The sequence below is a fragment of the Falco punctatus genome (assembly GCF_963210335.1).
Source record: "Falco punctatus genome assembly, chromosome: 7".
Classification (NCBI taxonomy): Eukaryota; Metazoa; Chordata; class Aves; order Falconiformes; family Falconidae; genus Falco; species Falco punctatus.
This window is the reverse complement of record NC_137587.1, coordinates 48,687,849-48,711,435: the sequence shown is the minus strand read 5'-3', so window position 1 is coordinate 48,711,435 and position 23,587 is coordinate 48,687,849. Positions and strand designations below refer to the sequence as shown.

At 46.2% G+C, this 23,587-nt stretch overlaps 1 long non-coding RNA gene across 1 annotated transcript in view; it reads right to left on the bottom strand.

Moving 5' to 3' along the window:
• Positions 1–22,302, bottom strand: part of LOC308067645 — a 415,830-nt gene extending 393,528 nt beyond the window's left edge. The window contains exon 1 of the long non-coding RNA XR_013929688.1: positions 13,692–22,302. This is a non-coding gene — a long non-coding RNA (uncharacterized lncRNA). The remainder of the gene's footprint in view (positions 1–13,691) is intronic.
• Between the last annotated feature and the right edge of the window lie 1,285 nt (positions 22,303–23,587).

The window sequence follows — 23,587 nt, the reverse complement described above, 5'->3', positions numbered from 1 at the left end:
AGGGGATGAATAAGTGCCCCAAGGAGTTTTAGGTAAGATATTTTTCCTGGCCTTTTACACCCCATCCCTGAAATGCAAGAATCACCTTGCCTCTCTGCTTGTCCTTGCTCCTGTCCTGGCAGGAACCCACTGGGGCTGGGGCTGGTCCCAGCATGGAAGGTGGTGGGCTGGTAGGCAGGGCTCTGCTTACGTTTCAGGAACTGCAGGTGGGTTAGGAATTCACTCCGGGTGAAAAAGTGGTAGGAATAACCAAAGTAATGAAGTGATGAAGGAGGAGCACATGTACAATATGAAACAGGGTGACACGAGACAGTGCGGTGCCCCCCGAAAGCTGGGCCACAGGCAGGAACCGCCCCGGGGCCAGGAGCCATGGGCAGGCGGGCAGGAGCCTCCCTGCCTGGGGAGAAGGGCTGGGGCTCGGCCGCTCAGCGCCTCGGGGGGCAGCCAGGGCAGGGGGAGCTGAGCCCCACCGGCGTGTAGATACGGAGCCTGCTGGCAAGGGCCTGCTAGCTGCTGAAAGAAAACAGGCTGCTGAAGTGGCAAGACTCAAGGATACCTGAAGTGGTAAGACTCAAGGATACCAGGGTAAAATCACTGTGGGAGGGGGAGATCCCGACCTCCTACTCAAATGGCCTCCCCAAAGAGAATGAATCCCCCCGCTCGGGGAGCACGGGTAGTAAATTTAAAATGAACTCTACCTTTAAATTGAAGCGAGAAAGCAACTAACCAATAATTAGCTCGTAGGTGTGGACTTTGGGCAGAACTAACCAACTTCACTGTATAAATATGTATTGTGAGTAAAACTACGTGTGCAAGTTAGGAGGAGCGAGCGACCGCCTTGCACCCGACGCCGCAACAAACACACCTGCTTTGTAAGTCCTCGAGTTGCAGAGTTCAATTCCACACGTCAAGGCTGGGTTGGCAGCTGTATTTTGAGAATGTGAAGACGTTTCACAACAGTTTCAGGAAGAAGGTTTTCCTGGTTGTTTATTGTTGTTTTTTTTTTTTTTTTTCAAAAGTTGTTACATTATATGTACAAAGCCAGCAAGCTTGGCAATGCTCAGAAGACAATGAAGTATACCACGGAGTCTTTGTACCGTATTTAAACAGTGTAAATTAGTGTCATGCCAGAGAAAGCAAACTTGTTTGCACTGATTGAGAGCTTGAACACATTGTAAAGTTCGAGTTCCTGTGCTGGTTTTGTACTGATTGAATTTCCCTATGGTTGCAGTAGATACTTTTAAGTTTGCGAAAATAAAATCCTTCAATTATGACAAAAGGTGTATGATTTGTTTTTCCTTAAGTGGCATTATAGAAAAACAGAGTAGGAAATAGCACTGCTCCAAGCCCACACTTTGGTCAAACACGTGAAAGACAGAGTTGGCAGAGGTGAGCAGCGTGTGGATCCGAAGGTGTCTGCTGGTCACTGCTGCTGGCACTCGGCAGCTAGCTGGCTGTTGGTCAGGGAGATAGAAGAATAATTTACATCACAAAAGAAAAAGAGTCAGGGAAAAAGAGGTAAATATCTATCGTGATAAACAAGAAAGAATTTTAAAATCTCAGGATATTAGTTAAATTGTTACAAACATTTAACAAAACTTGGCCTTGGAGAAGAAACAGAAACCATAAATATGTGGACCTCGGGCATGACAAGACAATCTCAAGGAGAACCGAATGGTTAATGAGTCTAAACAGAAAATTACTGGAACGATGCGTGAACTATCCTAATTAGCATACTGACCGGCCCACCCTGGGTCACCTGCTCACAAAGCTCGATCCTCACAGAACTGCAACATGGAAAAAAATAACACTGTACCTTTAATTGGAGAAGAAACTTGTGAGAACCGATGAGGATTAAGTGTGACTAAATGTCAATGTCAACAATTGTTCAGAGTTGTCCTGGTTTAACCCCGGCCGGCAGCTCAGCCCCACGCAGCCCCTCGCTCACTCCCCCCACAGCGGGACGGGGAGAGAACCCGAGGGTCAAAGTGAGAAAACTCCCGGGCTGAGACAAAGACACGTTAAGAGGCAAAGCAGAAGCCGCGCACAGCAGCAAAGCAAACCCAGGAGTTCACCCACCGCTGCCCAGGGCAGGCAGGTGCTCAGCCATCCCCAGGGCAGCCGGGCTCCATCACGGTGACGGGGGCTTGGGCAGACAAACGCCATCCCTGCCAGCGCCCCCCCTTCCTTCTGCTTCCCCAGCTTTACATGCTGAGCGTGACATTCGGTGGTAGGGAACATCCCTTTGGCTAGTTCAGGTCACCTGTCCCGGCTGTGCCCCATCCCAACACCCCGTGCCCCCCCAGCCCTCTCACCATCAGGGCTTGAGAAACCAAAACCCCCTTGACTTAGTACAAACATCACCAGCAACAACCAAACCCACGATGTGCTGTTAGCATTGCTCTCACACCACATCCACACCACAGCGCTGCTCCAGCTGCTCAGAGCAAAATTAACCCCATCCCAGCTGAAACCAGGACAAAACAGTATAAGAAGTTGTGCCATGTGTTAAGAAGTGTGCTGGCTTTGGGGATTAGCACCTAGCACCCATCTCTGCGCAGACATGCAACAGGCGAATATCTTGACCCTGTGTGTGGATCGACTCTTGCACACTGGGTGAAGAACCCAGATTTGGGACAACAGGGGACACTACCTGGCAGATGGCCTGTGATCAGCTCTCATCATGAAATGCATCCAAGCAGCATCCCAAAGAGCCCTGACAACAGATGACTGGGAGACACAAAAACCTGGAACCTTTCAAAGTCACAAGCTACTGAGCTGCTGTGGAGTGAGCAAGCAAGCAAAAATATCATAAAAGCCCTCCCACAACTGGAGTAAACAGCTTTGTTATAAAATGTTTAATACAGATAAATTGGGCTCCTAAATCAGCCCATTTCCTCAGCCTTGTAGGAGGCTGATTTGAAAGCAGCTCCCTGCCTCAGAGGCAGTGTTCAGGTTTCTGCTCCCTCTGCTCAGCCTGGCAGGCAGGGTGGTGCAGGATGCTGCCCCTTGCATCACAGGCGCTCTGGGGGAGCAGGCTGTCACCTCCCTGGGGATTTCCTTCAGATGAGTTGCAGCCTAGTTCCATGGAGTGAGTGAATGTTCATGAGTGGAGTGTGCTTCCTGGCTTGGGGGTAATTTTTATTACATTGGCTTCCAAGAAGTTAGAAATATATGATAAGAAAACAGTATAATTCACTTCTCTGGTTTAAAGTACTGTTTCATTGCAATATGTAAATTATTTATACAATTCTTCTACAAATCAAAACTGAGATAGTTTGCTTATTAGTCACATTAAAATCTTCTGAATCCTCAGAGTTATATTTTCTTGAGATGTTGATTTTAAAAACTTCTTAAACTACTTTAAACAGATTGAGACTGGAATCTTTTTCAGCTGTTACAACTTTTTTACAATACGGAGAAGAAAGATCCACTGAGATACCTATAATCATATCAGTGCACAGGCAATGTCTGTGGACTGCAAAATGTGAGAGGTAAAATCATCGCTGTAACTTGCTCTGATGTTGTTATTGTGATAACGCACTGACCGTGCTTGCAATTTCATGTACCACTTGAACGTCAGTTTGGCTTGTACATGTACCAACTCAACACCTTAGTGCATACTGTTCCTTGTATTTCACAGTGCTGCCTTTATAATCTCTTCTTTCAAATTTCAAAAATATTGCTCTGGTCCTTTTTATAGTGACCTTGAAGCTACGTCAAAGTCATGTTAATCTGTACCATGGATCATTAATGTAAAGCTTTCTAAGTTTTCTGGAAACCATTATCAAAGTGTTAATTTGCACTACAACTTGCCTTCCAGATGCTGAATTGTAATTAACACTCTGATGGAACTGCCTTTCACTTCACCCCACCTCCTGAAGGGATAAGGAAAATCAAATAAAAGCAAAAACCAGTTTTTGTGGATGAAAGGGAGTGAGGGAATGGCTCCTGGGTGCGGGGTGCCTTACTGCAGGTGGAGGTGAGAGATGTCTCTCCACTCTCCTGAACTCACCAGATGTCTGCTATCACATGTGGCATCTGCTCTAGGGGCCCTGTTCCAGCCCCCAGCCTTTGTTACAGGTGGCTGTTTAGTGGGCACCTTGGACCCGGTGTGTGCATAGAAATGTAAAAATGTCCAAATTTTATTCTCACAAACCAAAATCAATTCCTATTGTGATTTAACCCCGGTGGGCAGCTCAGCCCCACGCAGCCACTTGCTCCCACCCTGCTGGGATGAGAGAGAGAATCAGAGGGTAAATGTGGCAAAACTCCCGGGCTGAGACAAAGACACTTTAAGAGGCAAAGCAGAAGCCGCGCACAGCAGCAAAGCAAACCCAGGAGTTCACCCACCGCTGCCCAGGGCAGGCAGGTGCTCAGCCATCCCCAGGGCAGCCGGGCTCCATCACGGTGACGGGGGCTTGGGCAGACAAACGCCATCCCTGCCAGCGCCCCCCCTTCCTTCTGCTTCCCCAGCTTTCCATGCTGAGCGTGACGCCGGATGGTCGGGGCCGTCCCTGGGGCCAGCTGGGCTCAGCTGTCCCGGCCGTGTCCCCTGCCAGCTCCTGGTGCCCCCCAGCCCGCTCGCTGGTGGGGTGGGGTGGGGTGAGGCGCAGCAAAGCCCTTGGCTCTGTGCAAGCCCCGCTCAGCAGCGACTGGAACAGCCCTGTGTGCTCAGCGCTGTTCCCAGCACAGACCCCACCAGCCCCACGCGGGCGCCGGCACCAGCAGTCACGCCAGCCCGGCCAGCACCAGCACTTTTCTGAATGGCGCTCTCACTAGGTTTGGCCCTGGTGACTGATGCCAAAAGAGAAAGGAGAGAAGTGGCATCAGATAACAGAAGCCATGGCTCTGAAAGTCAAAAGAATTCTATGGAACCCTCTGGTGTGCAGCACTGCCTCTATACTATAAAGAAACTACAGCACAAACCTGTAAAATGAAGGCCCTTGACATAATGTTTTAGCAAAACCATGCAGAATTTACCATATTTATATCACTAATGTTACAGAATATTATTTTTAAAGTACATGAATGTAATGTCACAGGGAGTCATTTGTTCAACAGTAGGAAGAGTTGCAATTCCATCCTGAATGCCCTTGCTTCTCTAGGTGTCTTACAGATCTTCCTGTCTGGACAGAGATCTAGGACAACCACAGATGAAACTCTTAAAGTGAGGGGGTTTTCCCCCTATTTTTTTTTTGCCTGTCATCATGCTCTGCTTTCTTCAGCACTGTCTCTGAAGATGGCCTATGGGGCCATACCTCCTTCTTCAGCTGGAACATACCCACCACCACAATCAGTTTTTTCTCCACCTGTTCCAGCAGTGTGCAGCCTGCCCAGGTTGTTAGTGAATTGCTCTGCTTGAGACAGCTTCATCAGGGCACGCAAGACCATTTCCAAGAAAGCTTGTCTAATTTCCAAGCTAGCTTCTCTAAGAGGCATTGCCTGTGTCGAGACCTCTGCAAATATCCTTAGTTCAACATGCTTCCAACAAGCCACCACTGTGAAGTGTGATGCTGAGACCACCGAAACAGACGCAGAAGTCAGTGAAATGTTGATGCAAAGCCTGACCAATCTAAGACATAATTTCTTATTCAACCACCTGGCAGGCAGTTATCTGCATGTAAAAAGTAATGAATATGTTCACAGTCATTGCCCACTACCGGTAGAATTGGTGGCTACTGTTTTTTTCAAAAAGCTTAAGTTAGCACCGGGGCTCCTTGCTGCACAGCTATTCTGCTAGTCCAGGACCAGCTGTGATTAACTGACATGTCCACCAAGCAAGACCCTCTGCTCTGCTTGCAGACTAGATATAAAGGAGAAAATTTTCACAATGTGGGTAGTGAAGCACAGGTTGCCCAGAGAGGTGGGAGATGCCTCATCCCTGGAAAAGTTCAAGGTCAGGCAGGACAGGGCTGTGAGCAACCTGATCTAGCTGAAGATGTCCATGTTTATTCCAGGGACATTGGACTAGATGAGATTTAAAGGTCCTTTTCAACTCAAACCATTCTGTGATTCAGCTTTTGTGAAAAATACCAGAAAAGAATCAACACAACTTCGAACAGTGTTGATTAAAAAAATAATTAAGAAACAATTTGTGATGAAGCCACAGCAACAACTGCTCAAGCCTGTTCTGAAGTCCTACACTGGGTGCGTGTAAGCAGATGCAGGTCAGTGCAAGCTTCATTGCCCTTTTTTGAACTGCTTCCAAATAAAGCAGCCCTAGTCAGAGCTGATATGAATGCACTGATAGGATTTTGTGCCTGAGATAACATGATGCGGAGTCCTATGACACCTACACTGTAGCAGCACGCACCATCCTGGTGAATAATGCATTGAGCCAGAAGCACCTGCAAATTCTGTGTGATAAATTCCTTTTGCTCCTAGTCATTTTCCTTTAAAAAACCAGAAAGCATACAGACTGCAGATTGTGCTTCAGCCTGTACAGATTTTAAACTAGCTGTCTCTTATGTGGGGACTGATGCATGCTGTGGCAGTCCAATAGCATTACCCCAGAACTGGGACTAATAAAAAGTTCTGCTTTTCCATAGAATGAGAAAGGGGCTTGATCTTCTATTTTGAAAATACCGAGCTATGTTATCCCCTTCCTAGTCTTCTGGAATGTGACCAGATTCTCAGGCTGTGAGATGACTTTGCGAAGCCAGAAATTATATCCATTCTGCTAGCCTTGAATAATTCTGGAGTGATAAATTCCAGTACTTTATTGCTGTCAGTCATCTATCTGTCTGTCATTATAGCCCTTCTCTGTAGGGACATCAGTATATCTGGTCATACTTCATATAGCCACAGAAGCAGACGGTTTCTTAATTCAGAAGGTATCTTCCCAGATGTGTTATATGTCACTATTGTGGACGTGTTCCTCCTTGTGACATTTAGCTGGTGGATGTAATGGCAATGGATGCCCACCTAGAACTTCACAAAGCATTAGATACTGGATGAAGCAGATGGCCATAGAATGACCATGATGTCTCATAATGAAATGTGAAAGGGATTGTGAAAAGAACTCCACGTCTTCCTTTTAATACAAATCCTTCGAGTCAAATTTTATTTACAGGTTTGATAAGAAATTCAGTTTCTTATTTTGTCTTTACTTCTTGATTCCTAATGTAAGCATAAGATGGGTAGCAAAGAGAAGAAAATGAATACAGAAAAGAGAAAATAAAAAAAAGTGGAAGAATATGGACACATCTCTGAAAAACCTGTGTGTAAATCATGCACATCATCATGCATATATTCAGTGTTTCAATATGTTTAATCTGTTAAAAAAACAAACAAACAAACAAAAAAGCCCACCCAAACTGCAAATGGTATCTCAACATGATTAAAAGAATGAACCTTGGATGCAGCAATCCTGGGCATGCTTGCTGAGCACTGAGCAAAGGCTGAGAGAGGTTGTCTCAGCTTCTACATCAGCATGATGGGAAGAGACAGGAATGCAAGACTGGGAGAAATAAAGAAGTAGATTTTAAGACATAAAATGAGCATTTTACAAGTAGCAGGACAATTACACATGAGGATGCTATATTTTTGGATTCCTGAAGAAGAGGTTAAATTAATGTTTGTAGAGGCAAAGTCCTAAGCTCTTTATTAATTATACAGCAATAGTGGGTTTATCTGCACTCTTCACTTGCTTTTCCTGCTGCTTTCCTTTGATAGAATCTTTAACGTTAAAGGCTTTTTCTGAAGAAGGAACACAATGTAAAGCACATTTGAGGAGGCCAGCTTCAGCTGATGCTCAGTACCCCTTCCCTTCCCTTCCCTTCCCTTCCCTTCCCTTCCCTTCCCTTCCCTTCCCTTCCCTTCCCTTCCCTTCCCTTCCCTTCCCTTCCCTTCCCTTCCCTTCCCTTCCCTTCCCTTCCCTTCCCTTCCCTTCCCTTCCCTTCCCTTCCCTTCCCTTCCCTTCCCTTCCCTTCCCTTCCCTTCCCTCAGACACTACAACTACTGAGTTAACTCTCTTTCTTTTTTTTTTTTTTCTTTTTTTTTCTTTTTTTTTTTTTGTAAAATAGTCATGTCAGACTTTTGGGAAACTCTGCAAAAAGGGGACTTTGGAAGCAATTACCACTTCTGTCAACCTGCACATCAGGAGCCTGGTCTGGTCCAGGGGCAAATCCCTGCTCTGCCCAGGCGGTCAGAGTGGCCGCAGCAGAGGACATTAAACCGGCTTTGTAAGATTAACCTTGTACTTGTTGTGCTCCCTTGAAAATCAGGCTGATGGAAAGTGTCAAAGTTTAGCTCCAGAAACACAATTAGCAGTGAAAACAGGACTTTCAACAAATGGCATTATGATGGATTAAGGAGGGATTACTGCCTTGTATCTAACAGCTCTCAAGAAAATAACTTTGCAAAAAATAGAAAAAGCTAAGAAATTAACTTGTTTTCCACTGGAAGTAGATTTGTTTGCCTTCACTGCCATCTGCCAACACTTGCCTATTTTATAAACAAGAAAACTAAAACAATAATACAAATCACTAAGGAAAAACTTGACTGTGAAACTCATTATTCAGGCCTGGCAGTGACATGGGCAGATTGTCAAAGAGCTGCCAGCACCTATTACTTTTTGCTGGGCTTCACAAATCTCCGCTTTGCGATTGGATTCGATTCTCTCCTCAGCTGTCTGCCGGGCAGAGCAGTGACCACAGGGCAGTGGTGGGAGTATGGAACCAGAAGGCATCCCAGGCCATCAGAGTGGGACACCAGCTCTGGCTCCCCACTGGCTCATGCCGCCTGCTTGCCCAGCTCTCTAGAAGAGCAGCTCCTCTTGCTAACGTCTGCTCTGTGCTCAGGTCATCCTACCCCGTCAAAAGCCAAGGCTGGGAAAGGGGAGTCATACACCAGATAACTCTGGCTGGGTCTGCTCTCTTCCCACCAGCCCTGTCTGTCCTCCATCCCCTTCAAAATTAGTTGAAATCATCACCTCGGTGATCCTGGGGGATAACCCTTGGTCTGCACTTTATTTACCAGCTGGTCTGGTAGGCTATGGGAGGTGGCAGGCTGAGTGCTGCGGGCTGAGGTGATGACAGCCTCACGCCCTAGCTCTGCACCCCTTCTCCCAGCCACCCGAAAGCCTTGACAAGGGCCCGCGTTTGCTCTGCAGCAACCTGTGATGTGGAGTGTTTGTGTGTATGGGTTGCCCACAGCTGTGGAAAGACGATGCAGTAAGTTTCAGCTTTTCCCATCTCTCTTTCTCTTCTCCTTTTCTGGTGACTGTAATTGTGTTTTAATTATATAATTTATTTTATTTTTATTTTATTTTAATTGAATAACACAATAAAAGTTGTCCTAATACTTTCCACTCTAGTGCACTATGTGGTCTAGCATCCCAGGGAGGTAGCATTGCACTAGTAAAATCATATTTAGGATTCAGGATCCCTCTTAAAAAGAATCTGTAAAGTTTTTAACAAGGATAACCAAACCTTTTATTTTCTCAGTGGGCCACAAAACAATACCGCTTAAGGTTATTAATTTTCTCACAATATGACTCTCAAATGCTGAATGAAAAAGAATTTATATTCCAGGCAGTGTGTTCATTTTAATTATGTTTACCTTCCCAGTCTTTCTAAATCAGACTTGATTGCATTTAATAAGGGCTTTAAATGTGTCTTAATAATGTTTGGAATTAATACTGGTTTGTGAGTATCTGAGGATCGTAGGTCCCCAGGAGACCCTCTGATATCTTGTTGTGATAAATAATCTAAAGCAACCACATGTGATAAAAAATATTTTGCATTTTTTTCATTAATTTTCTGTCAGTAGGGTTTTTTTTACAGTGTCCACATAGCAGAATAGCTCTGGCAGTAGAAGGCAGGAACAGCAGCCAGTATATTAAACTGTCCAATAATTTTTTATTTCCTTCTGATGATCTTTCTTAATAACACTTTCTGTCCATGAAACGCAGCAGCCTGTGAGGTATGCAGCAAGTACACAGCCCATAGACTGTTCAGACATTACTTGCTTTCTTGGCTGGAAAGTTAAAAACAGTGAGAACACGGTCCTGCTCCTGCTGAAGATGCTCCAGTGGGTATTGTGGTTTAACCCCAGCTGGCAACTCAGCACCACGCAGCCGCTTGCTCACTGCCCCTCACCCAGAGGAATGGGGAGGAGAAATGGAATATAAAACTCAAGAGCTGAGATAAGAACAATTTCAAGGTAAAGCAAAAATCACACATGCAAGGAAAGCAAACCCAGGAGTTCACCCACTGCTGCCCAGGGCAGGCAGGTGCTCAGCCATCCCCAGGGCAGCCGGGCTCCATCACGGTGACGGGGGCTTGGGCAGACAAACGCCATAATGCTGAATGTGTCCCCCCCCCTTCCTTCTTCTTCACCCAGTTTATATACTCAGGATTACCTCATATGGCATAGAATATCCCTTTGGCTAGTTCAGGTCACCTGTCCCAGCTGTGCCCCATCCCAATACCCCATGCCCCCCCCCAGCCCTCTTGCTGCCAGGGCCTGAGAAACCAACCCCCCTTGACTTAGTACAAACATCCCCAGCAACAACCAAACCCTCCGTGTGCTGTCAGCATTGCTCTCACACCACATCCACACCACAGCGCTGCTCCAGCTGCTCAGAGCAAAATTAACTCCATCCCAGCTGAAACCAGGACAATGGGTTTCTGGGGACCTCACAGCCACTTGGCCAAATCAGTAACACCATGGTGAGGCTGAAATTGCCCAGGTAGTCACTGAGCTCAATTAAAGTTGTAACAGCACTGGGACTGATGAGAAAAAAAAATAATTATGGCAGAATTTTTATTTAGGAGGAGTCTGTGTGAGGAAAAGGAGGTGTAGAGCTGGCATTCAGGAAAGTTAAAAATAGACAATAATTATGAAATTGTGTGGAGAGCAAATGAGGGATTTCATGTTGGTGAGAGGGGGATGGCTACAGGTTGACCTGTGGGACAGGACCCCTGGGCCAGCCCAATGGGCTCTCCAGCCAGTCTGTGTCCTAGAGTCTTGCTGTGAACAGCGCAGCGAGGAGGGACGGGTTTGTCAGGAGGAGCAAACTTGCACCGTACTGCTACGTGCAATAGCAAGGAAGGGAAAGGGAGTCTAATTGTAAACGAATGGCACTTTTGTGTGTGATTTGCAAGGTTTCTCTGCAGCAATGCAACTGTGTATCAAAACTAACACCAATAATAGTAATAGAACTGGAACTTCTCATGACTTGCAGTGATATAATTATGCAGTGACATTACTGGTAAGTTTGTTGTGTTTATTGATCAATTAAGGTATTACTGGTTTTTAAAGGTGTGTTGCTTAACCTATAAACTGTAACCAGCCCGTTCAGTTTCCTCTCTAAGCTCCACTTTGAAGGGATAGACTCAGACCAAGGGAGTAACAGCTTCAGCTTGTCTTGGGCTGGTCACTCTGAGACTCCCTTTATACTCGACGGGGAAAGCGAGGGAGACGTGGTTCACCTATAGCCAGGAGCGCCTAGATCAGGAAAGATGGACGGAGCTCCAAAACTGCCCGGTGGTTGCAGCAGGGTGGCTGCATCAGTGGCTCTGATGCAGATATGTGAAGTTATGTGACTCACTAAAAATTGGTCGGCTGACGGAACCCCTTTAGCAGCAAAGCCTCATGGTGAGTTGTTACTGCTCTTTCCCAGGAGCAGCTGGAAAAAAAGTCCAAGAAATGCAACAGGAAAAAAAAAAAGAAGTATAATTTTATAATAAGAACAAGTAACTCTAAGCTGAAATTCTCCAACCACATGGAGTTAGCTGCTTCGAATATGCCTCAGATAAGCTCCAGTGTGAGAACTGGCCTTCTAAAGGTTGTGCTATCCAGTGATCCGTAACAGCTGCCGGGGCTCATACAAGTAGCATTACCAATTTTTGCAAGGAAGTTTGCATGTACGAAGCACATTGTTGCTGCGATGGAGAGACGGGACACAGCTTGATGCAAGCAAATATCAATTTATTGTACAGAAGCACGAGCTTATATATACTTTCAGAAGCTGTGCGTTCTAAACAGATTGGTTCTTGAAGCTGCGCGTTTTAAACAGATTGGTTCTTGCATCCTAGGCAATCCCCGACTGGTGGTTAACTACCATCGATTAACAGCAAGGTGTTACCTTTCCTTGGTGCCATCCGTCCCCCACTCCCCTATGCTCTCTCAGCAGGACTCATCATGTTAATTGTTGTGTCTATTCACACTCCTTGTCCTCCCAGGTTTCTTGACCGAGCACATTCCCCTCAGCTAACTGATTGCCATGCATGGTCCTAATTTCCAGCCCATTCCTCCATCTCCCCCTTCCTGTTGCACAAAAAGAACCTTTGAAACCGAACGAGTCATTAGTTTTTGTAAACATTGTAAAAAACAAGGTATAAGTAATAGAACAAATAAAAAAGCAACTAAGGCATATATAATTGTCTTTACTAAACTTCTTAACCATCCCGAAATGCCCTAGCCACTAAACAGTTTATCTAACCAATCCCAAGTATCACTCTGTTGGAGATGGGAAACTTCATCCTAGCTTTTCTTCTCATACTCCCTCAAAGTTATTTAACTCTTTGCTGCAGGATTGCAGCTGCACATCGTCAAAGCAAGGCCAAAGCTGCACATTATCAATGTCAAAACAACCCACTGTCTCTGTTCCATACAATTTTACAATTTCCCCTTTTTGTTTTCTGAACAGCTAGTACCAGGTTTGCCATGTTCTGCAGGGCCCTTGCAAACATGACAGCAACCAAGGTAATAGCAAACAATACTGCCAATTGAGTGAATGGATGCCAAAAAGGCTGAGATTTTCTCAGATTTTGATGACATGTTGCTGCAAAGGGGCATCTAAAATCCATGCAGCACATACCATCAAAATCCTCACAGCCATGTCCTTGAACCAACAACAAAAAGCAGTGGCAATTTTGACTCACATTCTTAACTGCCTACCAAACAAGGTGATTTAACTCTTTAATGCTTTCCCTGCTGCTACTCCGGATAAGAGAAGAACTGCTGCAATACGTTCCCATCATAGCCTCCTCCTACCCTAGCATCTACAGAAAGACAAGTATCGACATTCAAAGTGTAAACAATATCAACTTCTTTTGGATTAACATTACACATAGGTAATCAATTATCCCAAATATCAAGGCTTTCAGTAAGATTCTTCATTCCCCACATACATTCGAAACATAGCATGCCTTCTCTGAACATACCTCTGGGGTCATTCCCTTCATTTCCTCTTTTTTTATGCAATCAGAGATATTTTGCCACAACAGAGAAGCCCCTATTTACATCTCTGAGCCCGGACACAAACCACAGCTGCATGCACCACCAGGCTCAGGGCAGGAATCATTCATGCAGTTACACAGCTATATATCTCTACAAGCATGCAGACACCTATTAGACACTAGATACCCATGTTTATCTTTCCTAGTCTCCTTCACAATACCTAGCTGTTCTCTCATCTCTTGTTAGGTCAAATACTCTCCATCTTCCTCTCTTCTATCTCTCTTCATTTGCAAATAGTTGTCCCTGGGATACCTTGCCTGAGTCACAGAATCGGCACAATCATTTTCTCCAGCCAACTGCTCATAGTTAACAGTAATTCCCCGATTAAGGTTTTCAATCAAGGCCACTCACAAAAATCAGATAACCACATCACATACTGTTGAGGCTGATTCGTCTGACAGAATACCGAACACGCCATAGCTACTCCAAAAACCCCTCACTTAAGTGTTTCCAACTTGCATTCCTTCCACCAATCCCTCAGACCCCCTCTCACCCTCCCCAAAAATACAATCAATGCATCGGGAGAGACGAGGGGGGTAGGGGTGGGGGAAACATCTAGCTCCTTTTCCAGATCTATAGGACCTGGATCAAAAGGTTTATCAGTGTCAATGGAATCATTGTCCGAGTTGTCCTGTTCCCGTGCTTGGTCCTGTGTTGTGAGGGTCACTGCAATCAGTGACAGAAGCTTTGGGGGCAGAGGAGGTGTGGACAGAGTCGCCAACATTGACAGTGTGTTGAGAAGAGTCACCTGTCGGTGGAATTTACAGCTTCCTCTGGTTTAGCACCATTAGTAGAATTAGTCCACACTTGGCAAAGAGTAGTCAGAATTTGCCACCAAGGTGCTCATTTCTTTCAAAGTCTCTAAAGTTTCTTGGCTGCTCACCTGTCTCGATGCATACAGGTGTTATCCTCAGGGTTTAGGTTGTCCGCCTGGTCCAGCCAGCAAGACGATCGTTCAGCCAAGCCGTCTCCTCCGGAACGCAGCCCTCTTCCACGAGCTGTCTTTTTTATCGACCAGTTCCGGCCTTATTCTTCCAAGGCTTTGGAACACCACCACAGGGGTCACCGTTTGAGGAGACTGAGGCACGGACTCCCGGATCTGACTAGAAGACCCTTCATGAGTCCATATACATCTCTCATAGAGGAAGACACTTGATTCCCAAGTTTCCCACAGCTCACCTCTCAATTCCAGAGGGACTTTTTTTTCAATTCCTGCTTCCTTTCAGCAGCTCATTCAATGTTCTGTGGGACTCGCAGCCTGCTGCTCAGCCTGGCAGTTCATAAACCCATCACGTCGGGGTCACCAATTTGCTGCAATGGAGAGACGGGACGCAGCTTGATGCAAGCAAATGTCGATTTATTGTACAGAAGCACGAGTTTATATACACTTTCAGAAGCTGCGCGTTTTAAACAGATTGGTTCTTGCATCCTAGGCAATCCCCGACTGGTGGTTAACTACCATCGATTAACAGCAAGGTGTTACCTTTCCTTGGTGCCATCCGTCCCCCACTCCCCTATGCTCTCTCAGCAGGACTCATCATGTTAATTGTTGTGTCTATTCACACTCCGTGTCCTCCCAGGGTTCCTGACCTACAAGCTCCAGCACATTCCCCTCAGCTAACTGATTGCCACCCATGGTCCTAATTTCCAGCCCGCTCCTGCACATTGCCGTACCATCATGCTGCCTAAATGAGTTACCGATACACCTTTATGTAGTAGCAACTGAAACATTAAAACCATTGAGGTACAAATAGAGGAACATATGTAATTTCTGACTGTGCTTGAAATAAATTTTTGTGCAACAAATGGAAACCCTTTTAGTTAGGATCTGTGCACTAGATGTTAATGCTTTTGTATTATACTATAGTAAAACATGGTGATATGCATGAGCTGTCTATATGGAATTAGGGTTAAACTGCAGAGGAGCAAACTACAGCCATAAAAGTACAGAAATCTTTGAAGAAGAAATGGGGACTTTGAAAACAGCAAATAAAGTGGCCGTGTTTTCCTGAGAACAGAGGAAGAAAAGCAGCACCTGTGACTCCAGCTGCCTGATCACACGCAGTTCTGATTCATGTAAAGGTTCCCAATGAGGAATCAGACACGTTATGCAGGATTTTTAAACTCCAGAAACCTAGTGCTTTTGCCCCCACAAAAGTCTGTATTTGCCTTTGTTTTCTCCTGCCTGTGTCTTACATATATTTATCTCTGTTTCACTGTTGTTCTAAAGAAAGGGTGATGTTACAAACGTGACCAGCACCCAATAGCCTCTGTTCTGACACCCTTGTACCAGTTGCAAATATAAATCTACATACCTGCTAGGTATCCAGCAGGGCAATGCCTTCAGCAAGTATGAGATCTGCCAAATCCCTTCTGAAGCTCAGCTGTCAGCTTTTACACACTTCTGCACAAAAGCCCAAGGAGGTAAGTACCGAAGGCAGGAAGGCAGCAAGGAGGAACACAACCTCTGGTTTGGATGTTCAGATACTGAGAAGACCAGTCTTGTGCAACAAGGTTTGAGATGTGCTGTGAGATGCTTTCTCAGCCCGGCCAGCTCTAGGCAGGCAATGATGCTTGCCAGACATAGCTCCATGAAACAGGGGATCTCCATCACCTGCTAGCCCCAGCTTGCTGGGGACCAAAGGCAATCCAGCCTGCTCAGAGTTCAGCAAGTCCAGACCTTTCTGGGGATGCAGGACATGCCGTGGTCCCTCTCCTAGCCAGCACCTTGCTCCAAGGAGAGCACAAAGTGGTACATATACATATATACCACTACATGTATAACATATATGAATAACAAATATATCAGCTGTGCTAAAACGGAATTATCCCCCTTTGATGGCATAGGGGAGTTCAAGAATAAATTAGTGTTATTGATGACTGCTAGTCATCTACTTCTGTGACCCTTTAAGAAATAAAGGAAAAGGAGATTTATGTCTTTGATGTTGGCTGCGCAGGGAAACCACTTCAAAGAAAGAGGAAATGATGCCAGTAAACTCAAGAGGTTCTCAGGTCCTGGAAGGAGCTGCAGCCCTGTGTCACTCAGCCACCAGTTACCTTTAGTTCTTTGGTTTTAATTTTCTCTCTCACACAGATATCACTGAGCTCTTTAATACCCTTCTGATCTACTACACAGAAAAGCTTGTGCCAAGTTATTTCTGGATGGTTTATGGTAAATATAAAACCTGCAGTCCTCCTGTAAGAGGACGTTTGTCCTCTCCTTGCAGGTCTCAGCCCCAGGGACCCATGAGCACTAGAGACTGCAGGAACTCCCACCCACACCAGTGAATGAATAGGCATTTCTGGCTGCAAGAATCCAGCCTGATATACAGGACCTTCAATTTGGCAAAGCCAAACGGATTAGGAATTCCGGTTACACAGGCTGGAGGAGCAGGAATAAAAGGAAATTCAGGAAATTTTTATGCTCTTCAGCCATATATGGGTAACTACACAGCCAATATATCCAAAGTATATCCTTTAGCCTCATCCTTGTTTCTTTCTGTACTAAAGTTTTCAGGTCACCAGAAGTAATTAAAAACACCCTCTCTAGTTATATTGTAAACTTCCACTATTCACAAGAGTATTATTAAAATAGATAGATATGGATAATAGACAAAACTGATTTGCAAAATGAGTAGATACTGATTTTATTAAATTCATGTTGTCTATTAAGTTTTATAAAAGATTAGAATCATGGAATCACCCAATAATTTCAGCTGGAAGGAGTGTCTGGATGTCCAGCTCTCCTCAGACTGGGGCCAGATGAGGTCAAGTTGCTTAGGGCCTTATCTATTCTTATTATAGATTATTACTTATACCCAAAAGAAGGAAAGGAACAGAGTGCTGATGTTACCTGCTATTTATTCTGCCCCTAAAACAAGCCAGCAAGACCCCAACCCTTCAGTTAGTCACTTGCTGAGCTGCAGCAATACAACCTGCCCGTTCAGTTGTACAACAACCCATCATTGTCACCAGTCACACGTTAATAACTTGCTTATACATAACCAAAACGCTGTAAATAGCTAAAATATAATTCTCCTCACACCCCACACCCCACACACACCCGCCCCAGAAAAGGCAGCACACTTCAGCAGTGGGAGGGCAGTTGTATTTCAGTGGATGCTGTAAGGAACAGCATCCAGCCCCGGTTGTTTTCCAGCTGGTGGCAGTGAGTGCTTTGCTGCTGGGTCCGTGTTTGCAGGTCCCAGGCTTGTGGAGCTGGGTGGGTGCTCCCCAGGGCATGGGTGTTGCTCAGCCCCTGCCCGTGGGTGATGCTCAGCCCCTGTCTATGGCAGGCAGGGCCTGCTTGGGACGTCCTGGGTGTCACAAAGTAGTTCCTAGAACTACGGTGTGTAAACACAACACAATGTTTACAAGAAAGCTGGCATTTGCTTATAATTTTTGCAGGCCAGCAGAGTACATGCATTTTTATAGCATTTAATCAAGCAAGTGTTGTGGTTTAACCCTGGCTGGCAGCTCAGCCCCACGCAGCCGCTCACTCACTCCCACCCTGCTGGGATGGGGAAGAGAATGGAAAGGGTCAAAGTGAGAAAACTCCCGGGCTGAGACAAAGACACGTTAAGAGGCAAAGCAGAAGCCGCGCACAGCAGCAAAGCAAACCCAGGAGTTCACCCACCGCTGCCCAGGGCAGGCAGGTGCTCAGCCATCCCCAGGGCAGCCGGGCTCCATCACGGTGACGGGGGCTTGGGCAGACAAACGCCATCCCTGCCAGCGCCCCCCCTTCCTTCTGCTTCCCCAGCTTTCCATGCTGAGCGTGACGCCGGATGGTCGGGGCCGTCCCTGGGGCCAGCTGGGCTCAGCTGTCCCGGCCGTGTCCCCTGCCAGCTCCTGGTGCCCCCCAGCCCGCTCGCTGGTGGGGTGGGGTGGGGTGAGGCGCAGCAAAGCCCTTGGCTCTGTGCAAGCCCCGCTCAGCAGCGACTGGAACAGCCCTGTGTGCTCAGCGCTGTTCCCAGCACAGACCCCACCAGCCCCACGCGGGCGCCGGCACCAGCAGTCACGCCAGCCCGGCCAGCACCAGTGCAGCGGGGCTGACCTCAGTTTCACAGGAGCTTTCCTCTCTTGGAGCATCCCCTGCCTGCCCCTGCCCAGCCCTTTGGCACCCGGCTGTTTCGGTCCTGTCGACAGCTGCCCGGCTGCCCGCTGCTGGCAGGTTTGCTGGGCAGTGGCAGCAGTGGGGACATCCCAGCTCCTGACACCTCTCAGGCGGCGCAGCCGTGGGTGCAGGGTTTGGGGATGCTGCTGGCTCTGGAGACAGACAACGACAACGGCAGGCGAGCTGTGCTCCTGCTCTTCTGCAGGGCTCTGCCAGATGCTCCTCTAGCACCTCTCTAGAGGTGAAGATACCCATGAAAAGTGCAACCCCCCAAGGCTGAGCACAGGGTTGCCCACACCTGGCAAAGCAAGGCTTGGCTGCACCAGTGGCATGGTCAGTGCTCTGGAACTCCTGCCTCCAAGAGGTAATCGAACCCAATTTGGAGGGCACAGTTATGGCCACACAATTGGTATTTACCGCTGGAAGAGTGAAGTTTTGCTTTTTCATCTTTGTGGCAATCATTACTGCTAAGACTTTCATCTGATCAATCTTAGAACCCCAAAGCGGAGAAATTTATTTATGACACTAATTATTTCTGAGACTTATTTGTCAATATGTTATTATACAAAACATGCCATCTGCTCCTGTTATCAAGGTTGGTCAAAATATGGCAATTAGAACCTTTTAAATATGTGGGACTGGTTTCTACGCCACGTTACCTTGCTGCCAGCCTCCTCTTAGCACCTTGCAGCTGTGGCAGGGCCTCAGGGTGAGATCCTGCAGGGCTGCATCAGTGGCTCCTCCACTTGCTCCATGCCCCAGCAGCATCACTGCTGTTCCCGGGATGTGCTTACGGCCAGGGTCACCACAGAGCAATGTCCTCACGGGAGGGCTGAACCACAGCTGACCTGAGCAATGCCTTGGTTTAGAAGACACATTAGGCATGGAGGGAATCCTGATGTGAAAGAGAGGAATGTTCTGAGCTCCTTTAGCCTGCTCTGTTGATACAGCAACTGACTCTTCTCCAAAAGCCGGGAGTGTGCCACAGCAGGCACCCACTACTCACGAAGAGAGGACAGGCAGGGCGCACTCAGCCTGGAGGTGGATGTGCTCCATAGGAACAGTCCGGTCCCACCACATATCATCCCGTTGCAGCCTGGCTGGAAGGAGGGTGACTGCCCAGGCCCCAGAAGCATCCTGCACTCACTGGAGGCTGACAGAAAGGTCTCTTTTCTGTAATTAAATTATCATCTCCCAGAAATCTTTTCAAAGGAAAAATTTAAAGATCCTGTTATTCTTGCTCAAAGTGTATATATTCCAAATTCAAATGTGTGACGTTAGCCCAGATTTTCATTATGCTGCTGATCCTTTGCAGTGCACCGATGGGAGAATCTATCATTCTGTCTTCACAGACAAGTTAATCCGCAATTTCTTAAAATGTACAGAAAGATAATCTTAGTGGTAAGATTTAACAAAAGAAAATACGTGTGATAAAAGTCTAAGCTTATGTTTGCAGAATAAGGCTTTTGCAAGTTCAGTGGGTTTTCTACAGAAGTTCCCCGCATTTAGAACATTTGTTTCTTTCTAAATCAGAACCAAAACATGTACTTTTAAAAAATCTATTAAATTCATAATCTATAAATTTTTATATATGTGTGTACACAAAAATGAGACGTGATCATACTTTATTGATCAAAAGCATCATACTGATAAACCTTAATTTCTAAAATTTTTAGATTTTACCTATTGTGATTCTGCATAGCATTTATAAATGTTCATCATTCCTTTCAAGCAAAACTAGTTTGTTTCACATATTTTTCCCTAAATAGTTTTGCCTATATTGACATATTCCCAGCAGATGCTTTTTTGATGAAACAGCATTTTCTGAAAGGTTAAATTGGATACTATTGGAAAACTTTCTTCCAGAGTTTCTGATGAGTCAGAGTAGTGATGTGAAATATTTTCATACAAGCTAGAAAGATCTTTGCAACAATTTTTTTGCCTTTTGTAAGACAGATTTCTGAGTTGTGTTTTTTTTGTTTTTTTTTTTCCTTTCCAGTGTTTATTTTGGATGTGCCATGGAGCCACTGAATTTGAAATAGTTTGTAGCAGACCCAGGGACAGCACTCCCGCAAACAATTTCCTTGGATGATAACTTGGAAGTTGAAATGCAAATTTTCCACCACCGTATGCATAGACCTTGTGCCTCTCATTTCCACATACATTTTAGAAGATGAGCTACTTAGGCAGAAATTTAACAGAAATAATGCATTTCAAATTACCAATGGAGGTATTTGAAAAAAAAAAAAAAAAGAATGCTTAGCTTAAAAAGTCAAGCATCTCTATAAACAGCATAATTTTATGCTTACAGAACTTAGTTTTCTAAGATGTTGTTCGAGAGCTTTTTTGAGACTCCCTCATCCAAACAGTGACTCACTTTGTGTTTGTGCTGCATGTTTCCTACTACAGCTGCTGGCAGCTGGATTGAGCTCTACCTTGATTTTTAGGCAAGTCTTCTTCATCCAAGGAGAGCACACAGATGTGAACATACTCTTGCTACCTCTGTGTCTAGGGAAAACAGTCTGTTTTAAAGACTACTCATCGGCAGCCTTAATTTTTTTTTGCTTGTTCATGGTAATTCTGTTCATTAGGAAATGAAAAGATGTGCTTCAGCCCCTGATGGGCTGTGACCTGGCCTCGTAGCTCACCTGGTCAGGAGGTGATGGACCCTTTCCCTGCTCCTATCCCTGCCCCTACATTGTCCCATCTCAGGTGCCATGGGGTTGCATCGTGTTTGGGGGTCACAGCCACACTGGGGACACTCTGCTGCTGGCTCCACATCATGGACACCCCTGTGCTCCTGGCTTTCCCTCCACAAAAAACCACTATGGCAGTTCTGCAGTGGTTGTGTAGGGCAAGGCACCACTGAATGACCCTCAGTGATGGTAGCTGGGGTCAGAATAACAACCCTCAACCTTGTCCTTGGGCTGGGTGCTAGTGTACCATTGCAACATGCACTGCCAACAGACGCGGCGCTGAAGACTGTTTAAGTACAATCTGTCACAGGGATAAGCTTAGCAAGGTCTAAAGCACCATCATCTTCCACTGATTATTGCATTTGGTAAAAGAGGCTAGAAATGGGACAGTGACCCCATCACCACATTAGTGCACCCCACCTCCAGCATCATGACCATGCAACAGAGAAGCTTCCCCTAGGGGACATCATATATCATCACTTTGCCCCTTGCCCTGCAGAGCACAGCCATGGACAGCAGAGCCTGGGGGCATGGGTGCATTTCTGGAGAAAACCAACACGTGCACATTGCTTATGGGAGAGCTGCTTTCAGGAGCTGCCCAAACTTCAGCTGCGGTGGCTGCGGGGAGGGGAAGAAGCACAGGTTCCCACAGCAGGCAGGAATACTTGTTCCTTTAAAGATTTCCCACACTTGCCTTTTGGGTTCCTTTATGATGCTGTACACTAGGGATAACTTATTGCAGCACAGACAGCCTTGGGAGCTGTGTGACAGCAGCCAAACCCAGTGTCCATCTCTATTGCAGCACAAACAAATTGGCAGGCTGCAATGAGGCTTTTACCATCAGTCAGATTCTACTGTCCGTGCTGTTTCTTCATACTGTTCAGACCAGTCCCTCTACTGCATCCTTCTCCTTGTCTCTCCTCCACCCAGGGCACTGTCGCCTCTCCCTCTGCTTCTTCCAGGTCTCTCTTCATCAGTTACTCCTCTTCCATACAGTCCTTAGAGCTACTTAACTACTTAACAGAACCAGCCACAGCTGCACCTTATCCCCATCAGCCAACCCACCGTCCCTGAAGCCAGCCCACAGCTGTATGTTATCAGTGTTAATTAACCCAGCTTCCTTCTTCGACACATCTCCACTGCTGAAAGTCAGCAAAACTTCGTCCACTCCCGTCCCCATATTACTATGCATTTGTGGAGTTATTTTAAAGCAGATAAAAAATATTATTTTTATGACCTTCAATAGCTAAAAAACCATTGTCTAGTGATTTCTTAAGATAGCATTGAGCATACTGTTTGAAAGATACTTGGTTTTTTTATTATTTTTTTTCCCCTGAGCTGTTTTCTGACCATTTTGAATTGGAGCATTTGTTGTTTTTATTTGAAATTGCTGGTCCTTGCAGAAAGCCCATCTAGGTGATGGGAGATTTGGGAGAAACTAACAATTTTCATTTCACAAATGTCTGCATGGAAAGAAAGTCCACTTCCAGAAAAGGTGAAATGGCTTTTGAAGGAGCAACAGAGATTTTAGGATGCAAAAACTGGCAGAAATTCAACCTGCCACACAAGAACCATGATTTTGCTACAAGATAATACTTGATGTTTCAGCAGTAAATTTCACCCTCCTCAGCACAACTCTCTGAAGAAAAGCATCCTGTTTCCACCTGAAGAAAAACATGATATAGAGGACAAAGCACTGCTTCCCCCAGCCTGAGAGAAGCACCTTTTCCAGGAAGGAAAGGGGTTTGATGCAATGAAAATGTGCTGATGTGAGATAATTTGAGACCAGCCGTGTGTTTTGTCAGGCTGGGGGAGGCTCTGGGTGTGGGATGGGCAGTGGAGGCTGAGCAATGGAGGGGCTGTAGGCAACGGAGCTCCAGGTTGCTCTCATGGAGAGAGCTTCATGCTTCATGGCCATGCTGCTGTGTAGATGGTATTTTTTACACCTGTTTGAACCAATTTCTTCCTCTTTCATCACTCTTCCAATCATCAGTTCCCAGATGCACTCTTCATGTTGTCATATGAAGTGACAAGCAGACAAGAATGAGGGAGGGGATGCTCAGGCTGTGAAGGTGGAAGTTTAGGGGAGGCAGTGGGAGAAATGAAGGTGGCGATGGTCCCCAGCTGGGGATGGGCACATGGCAGGGTCTGTTTAAAGCACATGAACCAATAACCTCTCCAGCTCCCCTGCCTCCTCCAGTGCCTTGGTGGAGCTACGGCCACACTAGCCAGCCCCAGAGGTGTCTGGGATGGAACAACAAGAGATGTGCAGCTGAGAGCCTTGAGATGGACAGCTTGGCTCCCCTGAAGAAGACAGTGAGCCAGTGCAGTGGCGCAGGTGCTGTGCTGTTCAGGCATGGTGCTGGGTGAGGGATTCTCTTCTCCTGCCTGGAAGAGGTTGCAGGGAGATGCAGCAAAGGGTATATATGGGCTGGGACTAACAGGCAGGTGGGCACGCAATGCGTCACTGTGCCATGCAAGGGAGTTTGTCATTCCTCTGCTGGAGCAGCTGAAGGGTGGGTGACCT